The sequence below is a fragment of the Vanacampus margaritifer genome, chromosome 10, assembly GCF_051991255.1.
Source record: "Vanacampus margaritifer isolate UIUO_Vmar chromosome 10, RoL_Vmar_1.0, whole genome shotgun sequence".
Lineage (NCBI taxonomy): Eukaryota > Metazoa > Chordata > Actinopteri > Syngnathiformes > Syngnathidae > Vanacampus > Vanacampus margaritifer.
Window position 1 is genome coordinate 2,647,501 of NC_135441.1, and position 7,500 is coordinate 2,655,000.

A 7,500-nucleotide genomic window follows, 5' to 3' on the forward strand; every position below is an offset into this window, starting at 1 on the left:
AGATTGTGATCTGCACATCTCTGTTCATTCTCCTGGCCAGTAATAAAAATATATATATCTCTTGTCTTCCTTCCGTGTCTGTTTATTAAATGTTCTAGGTTAAATTAAACTGAAACTGTCTGTCCCATTTTTTTGTGCATGTTGCTCTCGCTAGCTGCAGATTTGAAAGGGTGTGTGTCACTCTGTGTCACATGACGGCGTCACAGTGACAGATTAGCAAAGATAAGATTGATCTTTCAAGGTTCAAAATTATGGAAACACAGATAGTACCAAATGAAAGATTGAACTCTCATCTTTCATCAGAAAAAAAGTTCGTTTCTAACTTATTCAGTTTTTCAGTAATCAACAATAGAAAATAGGTTAGTTTCACCCAAATGCTCTGTTTTGGACCAAAATACGTAGAAATCAAGCTTTTTGTGAAACAATATTATTTCATGCACTCTAATGAATGACACTTTTTTCCCCATGAATGATGCCACAAACACCTAAACAGTGCTTTAGTTCTATAAAACACTCCCACCAACAATAAAAAAGTGTTTTTTGATAGCAAAATAAGTTTATTTACATTCAACAGGGTAACAATTTGACAAAACAATTTGGCAAACTATTTACAAATGTGTGCAACTGTGCATGTGTGGTGTGTGTATGTGTTACTATTTACAATTGTGTGGATGTTTCAACTACACAATTTTTCTTTTTGTGTGGTATATTGTGTAACACTCCCCTGACTGCAAGGGGACGCAGCAGGATTTGCACCACAGATTAGTTTCACTGCGATTGCCCCTTCGCGTGCAGACCCTACACTTTCTTGACTGCCTTTTTTTCCTGGGAGTAGCAGGTATGTACTGCAGTGTGTTTTTGGCCATGTTGCCATCAAGTCTACTCTCAGGATCATGATACGGTGACATGGTGTTACGTCTGGCTTCCTCATGCCCTTCAGTTCCTATACCTGCAACAACTTCCTCCTCCTCCTTGTCTTGTGGTAACAGCCACCCTCTCACCACCTGCCGGATTAACTCCAAAAAGTCTTGGTACTTCCCAGGATTTTTTGTTTTGTGGAGGATATATGCCTTGAACATGCATATTTGAAATAGATAGGCAACACATTTTTTGTGCCATTTCAATGTTTTCCGCGTGAATGGGTGGTAAGAGATGTTCTGATCCATCTTATTCACTCCATTCATGGTGGCATTGTAGTCCAGAACCAGTGTCTTCTCCGTGATCAGACTGTACCGACTCTGATGAATATGCATTGGACTCAGGGTACTCTTCATTGTCCGATTGAACGTCCGCCTGTGCAGAAGTGCTCGGTTGTGCACCACGTCTTCCGGCGTTAGCATCGCTAGCCGGTGAGGCTTTACGACGTGGTCGAAGCCGCCACGTCAACGCTTCAACTTCGGCGTCAACCTCGGAGTAACCATCATCATCATCAATGTGCTCTTTAGCACTGGTCGATGGTTTTCATTTTTGAAAAAAATGCTCAATCGTGAGCTGCTTGCAACCAGTCGCCATTTTCGCTTCCTCAGCCATTCTCCCCTCAACACTCTAGCTCCACCTCACTTCTTCGACTACTGACTCCTATCCGATCTTGTCCAAAAAAAGTCATCGCTGCCATTTAGTGCCCATAAATAGTCATTTTACTAACTCGATCTGCTTGATACTTTGAGTACAGCTGGCCAAGGCTTTCCTCCACCCGTTTCCATTAAAAAACATAGTTAACGTCTTTTAACGTTTTTGGCAGCACTCATTTGGATTTTACTAAACGTTATTAAACGTTTTTGGCGGTCAAAGAGTTCAAATGGCTGCTGATTTTATTGCACAGCCTCTTACTATGCTTTTTAACTAATTTGCTCTCTCTCTCTCTCTATAAATACATGCTACATTAAATATTACCACGGTCCCCAAAAAACGTATTTATAATGTTTTTTTTTCTTCATTTTTTTATTTTATTTTTTTATGCTAGAGCATAGAGAACGCTTTGGGCAACCTCTGAACTGAAGAGAACGCTTAAAGCAATGGTAGTTATTACAAAAAACGGCCAGTAGGTGGCAGCAGAGTATAAGAGGTCAACCAGGGCCCTGTTGCAAAAAGGCCCCTAGTGTTTTAAACAGATTTGTGAATAACGATGAAACTTAGCTATATTCTAATACTACATGCTGCAAGACGGAAACAGAAATATATATTTTTTTCCTAATGAAAGAAGAGATTATGATCTTTTTTTGATAGGTTCCATGTTTTATAGCAAAATAACACAATATTCTGTGGGCCTTGCAAAATCAGTCAAAACCCAGTAAAACAGTCGGGAGCGAAGGGGATTGCTTCAGTGAAAAATGGCTGGGCGTGAATGAGTTAATCTATCAATTGAAAACAAAGAAATTCCTTCATTTTGGAAGTCAGATTTTGTTGTCCCTCTCTTAAAAGGTCATCCAACAGTTTTAACCAACTACGGGCGAATATCAATTTTTTGTGTCTTATCAAAAATTCTTAAACCTCTTGTGTGTGATCAATTTAAAACATTTCTATACTCAAATGAGATTCTTTCAAAACTCCAATCAGGCTTTAGGGAAAAGCACAGCACTATCACTGCTGCTACACAAGTGATCAACTATATACTTTGTATTGATACTGTGGACCGTTTTGGACCAACAGTTTTAAAGCATAGATTTATGAGTTTTGGATTGTCAGATTATGTGGTTTACTGGTTTACAAATTATTTGTATGACAAGACCCAATGCACTGAATATAATGATTTGTGCATCCACAAGGGGCTTCTACAGGGCTCTATGTTAGGTCTATTGTCTCATACTACAGTAGTATGCAATCCTCTTCTATTTATTTCAGAAAACAATTACCTCATTTCGCTTATGACACAATCATTTAATATTTTAGATCATCCCCTGCTAGTGCTGTTATATCTTTGCAGAAAGCTTTGGATGTGGTGCAACTAGGGCTGTCAAAGTTAAACCATTAACTCATTAATTAATCACAAAAAATATTGCATTAATCATGTATTAACGCAGATTAACTCTTTCACTGCCATGGACGTTAAAAGACGTCAAGTAAAAACCTACGAAGGGCCGCCAATGACGTTAAAAGACGTCATCCAATTTTTTATTTTTTTTTGGAAACGGGTGGAGGAAAGCCTTGGCCAGCTGTGGTGAAAGTTTCAAGCAGATCTAGTTAGCCTAATGACTATTTTTGGCCCCTAGATGGCAGCAATGACTCTCTTTTGACAAGATTGGGTAGGCGTCAGTAGAAGACGTGAGGCGGAGCTAGAGGGGACAATGGCTGGGGAAGGGAAGAGAACATGGCGACCGGTTGCAAGCAGCTCACGTTCGAGCAGTTTTTTTCAAAGACGAAAAGCATCGACCAACGCTAAAGAGCACATTGATGACGATAATGATCATCATCGATGATGATGATGGTGACTCCGAGGTTGGAAGCATTGACGCGGCAGCAGAAGACGTGAGGCGGAGCTAGATGGCTGAAGAAGCGAACAATGGCGACCGGTTGCAAGCAGCTCACACTTGGGAATTTTTTTTCAAAGGCGAAAGGCATCGACCAACGCTAAAGAGCACATTGATGACGACGATGATCATCATCGATGATGATGATGATGATGGTGACTTCGAGGTTGACGCCGAAGTTGGAAGCGCTGACGCGGCGGCTATGACGACGTCATAAAGGTTCACGGGCTAGCGATGCTAACACCGGAAAACACGGAGCACAACCGAGCACGCTCAGGCGGACGTTCAATCGGACGACGAAGAGTGCCCCGAGTCCAATGCATATTCATCGGAGTAGTGGGTACAGTCTGCTACTTGCTGTTCCCCGGAAAAAAGGCCGTCAAGAAAGTGTAACGTCTGCACGCGAAACGGACAATCGAAGTGAAACGTATCTGTTGTGCAAATCCTGCTCCGTCTCCTTGCACGCAGGGCAGTGTTACAAAAAGAAAACCTGTATTTGAAACATCCACATAATTGTAAATAGTACCACAGTTGCACACATTTGTAAATAGTTTGCGAAATTGTTTTGTCAAATGTTACACTGTTGAATGGAAATAAACGGATTTTGCAATCTAAAAACACTTTTTCATTGTTGGTGGTGGTGTATTACAGAAGTAAAGCACTATTTAGGTGTTTGTGACATCATTCATGGACAAAAAGAAGTGTAGAATTCACTAGAGTGCATGAAATAACATCGTTTCACAAAAAGCTCCTTTTCTCCGCTTTTTGTTTCAAAACAGAGCATTTCGGTGAAACTAACCATTTTCTATTGTTGATTACTGAAGAATGGAATAAGCTAGAAACAAACTTTTTTTTCTGATGAAAGATGAGAGTCAATCTTTCATTTGGTAGTATGTGTGTTTCCATAGTCCAAACAACATTTTCTGTGGACCTTGAAAGATCAGTCAAAATGCTTTAATCGGCTGGCACTGGCGACATCCCGTTTCTGAAAACGTCTGGCAGTGAAAGAGTTAATCACACTATTAATTTTGAACCCAGATTATCCTTTATCTTAACAGCGGATGCTTACTTTTAAGGTAGCGCAGGTTGTGTTTAAGCAATAAACATAACTACATGCATTCAAGTACCCAGTAAAGCATTTTAATAAAAGTTTGCGTATGACATTCAGAATATTTGTTCTAGTCAGAATATTGGTTTCATTTTTTTCCATGTTATTTAAAATTTTGCTTGCAAAACTTTTAATTAACTGATCAGAAAAAGAGGAGGATGAGAGCATGCAGTGGATCAAAAACGTGGAAGACATCCTTATAACATTAACTCTTTCACTGCCAGACGTTTTCAGAAACGGGTTGTCCCCACTGCCAGCCGATTTAAGCATTTTGAGTGATCTTTCAAGGTCCACAGAAAATGTTGTGTTTGGACTATGGAAACACACATACTACCAAATGAAAGATTGGACTCTTGACTCAAGATTGGAAAGTTTGTTTCTACCTTATTCCGTTCTTCAGTAATCAACAATAGAAAATGGTTACTTTCACCGAAATTCTCTGTTTTGAAACAAAAAACGGAGAAAAAGAGCTTTTTGTGAAACGATGTTATTTCATGCACTCTAGTGAATTGTACACTTCTTTTTGTCCATGAATGATGCCACAAACACCTAAATAGTGCTTTACTTCTGTAAAACGCTTTCACCAACAATGAAAAAGTGTTTTTTGATTGCAAAATACGTTTATTTCCATTCAACAGTGTAACAATTTGACAAAACAATTTCGCAAACTATTTACAAATGTGTGCAACTGTGGTACTACTTACAATTATGTGGATGTTTCAAATACAGTTTTTCCTTTTGTAACGCTCTCCTGCGTGCAAGGAGATGCCAGGACTCGCACAACAGTTTACTTTCACTTTCGCATTGGTCTGTTTTGCGTGCAAACGTTACACTTTCTTGACGGCCTTTTTTTCCGGGGAATAAAAAGCAAGTAGCAGACTGTACACACTTCCTCCGATGAATATGCATTGGACTCGGGGCACTCTCCGTCGTCCGACCGAACGTCCGCCTGTGCGTGCTCGGATGTGCTCCGCGTTACGACACCGTCATAGCCGCCGCGTCAGCGGTTCCAATTTCGCCGTCAAGCTCGGATTCACCTTCATCATCATCGATGATGATCATCGTCGTCATCAATGTACTATTTTAGCGTTGGTCGATGCCTTTCGTCTTGTAAGTGTAGAGCTGCTTGCAAACGCTCGCCATTGCCCGTTCCCCCCTCCATCTAGCTCCATCTAGCTCCATCTAACGTCTTCTACTGCCGCGTCAATGCTTCCCAACCACGGAGTCACCACCCTCATCTTCATCATCGATGATGATCATCGTCGTCAACAATGTGCTCTTTCAGCGATGCTTTTGGTCTTTGAAAAAAACGGCTCGGGCGTGAGCTCCTTGCGACCGGCCGCCATTTTTTTTTTGTCTTCCATTCTCATCTCCTGCTCGACGCTCTAGCTCCGCCTCAACTGACGCCCACCCGATCTTGTCAAAAGAGAGTCATCGCTGCCCTCTAGGGGCCAAAAATAGTCATTAGGCACAACAGACCGGCTGGAAACTTTCAACACAGCTCCGGAAGCCTTGCCCGCACCCGTTTCAAAAAAAAAAAAAAAAAAAAATTGGATGACGTCTTTAGACGTCATTGGCAGTGCTCCGTAGGTTTTTACTTGACGTCTATAAACGTCAATGACAGTGAAAGAGTTAAATGTTAAAAGAATTAACACATGGCAGGTGCTCTTCAAATTTGGCGGGCAAAAAATGCTGATAAAAAGCCTTTTCAATTAAGTGATTAAGTGTGATTAATCAAAACTCTAAGATATGATTAATGTAATTTTAAAAAATTGAATCGTTTCACAGCTCTAGGCGCAACACACTTCTGCAAAATGTTAGAATAAATGTACATAAGTTATCCCATATTTATTTTTATAGTATTGCAAAGCATGATTCATGCTCTTGCAGGGGCAAAACAGGAACTGTGCCCTTATTACAAGATAGCGGCTGAAAAACTGCGGATGAAATGTTGAACTTCGACTGTTGAAACCTTCAGCACCGAAGAAAGACACGTCTGTATTATTATCTGCACAATGACTCATATTTGTGATGGTTGCTGCTGTGTATTCCCCCAACCTTTAGAGTAGCAATGACTGTATAACCAGGAACCGTCCTAAAATAAGTTTTTAAAAAAAGGGGGCTGGACAGAATGTGCTAAAGTGGGTAGAAGATTGTAATCTGTGCAAATCTCTGTCTGTTGTTATCGTGAGTGAAAAAGAATTTAAGGCTACGTTCACACTGCAGCCAAATGCAACCCAGATCGGATGTCAGTCTGAATGGCTCAATTTCAATATTTCATATCGACCTGGGTCACTTTCATATGTGGTCCTAGATCGGATACATATCCAAATTTTTGCAATGGGACTGCTGTCTGAACGGCCAGGTCACATATATCCGACCTCCACGTCATCAAAAGTCCAATATGCGCTCAGGGGCATTCAAGCTTGATTTATGCTTGAAGCATCAGCGAGGTCTGCACAGGAGACGTACGTGAATCGGCAAAGTTGTTTCGAGTAAAAATTGTGCCTTTATATTTGACTTCAATTTAATCCCACTTAAAACATGAAACATAAAGTTGACATTTGTGGTGATATTAGTAATTAAGCCACGCAGACGTCTCATTTATTATGTGCGGCAATGACGTGACGTCATCGCTAAGGGAGGAAAAAAAGGAGAGGTCCCCGTGAGATGAGAAGCTTGAAGAAACGCGTCTCATTTTCACAAAATATTATTTCTACCTCCTACCGCGTCACTCCTTTGTAGATATGAGATGGTAAAAATATGAGCCCCAACGACTGACTTATAAAAGTACGTAGTGCTGACACGCTGGACCATACGTTTTATTTTTTTATTTATTCACAAATAAAGCATACAGAAATTGAAACATACAACTGGGATGCTGGAAACGTATTTACTTCTGTAAACAGCGTTGTGAGCGACGTA

The 7,500-nt window shown here is 40.5% G+C and overlaps 1 protein-coding gene across 5 annotated transcripts in view; it reads right to left on the minus strand.

Annotated features, from left to right (window-relative positions):
• uvssa (UV-stimulated scaffold protein A) overlaps positions 1-7,500 on the minus strand; it is a 109,938-nt gene that overhangs the window by 66,147 nt on the left and 36,291 nt on the right. The gene's annotated exons all lie outside the window — the stretch shown is intronic.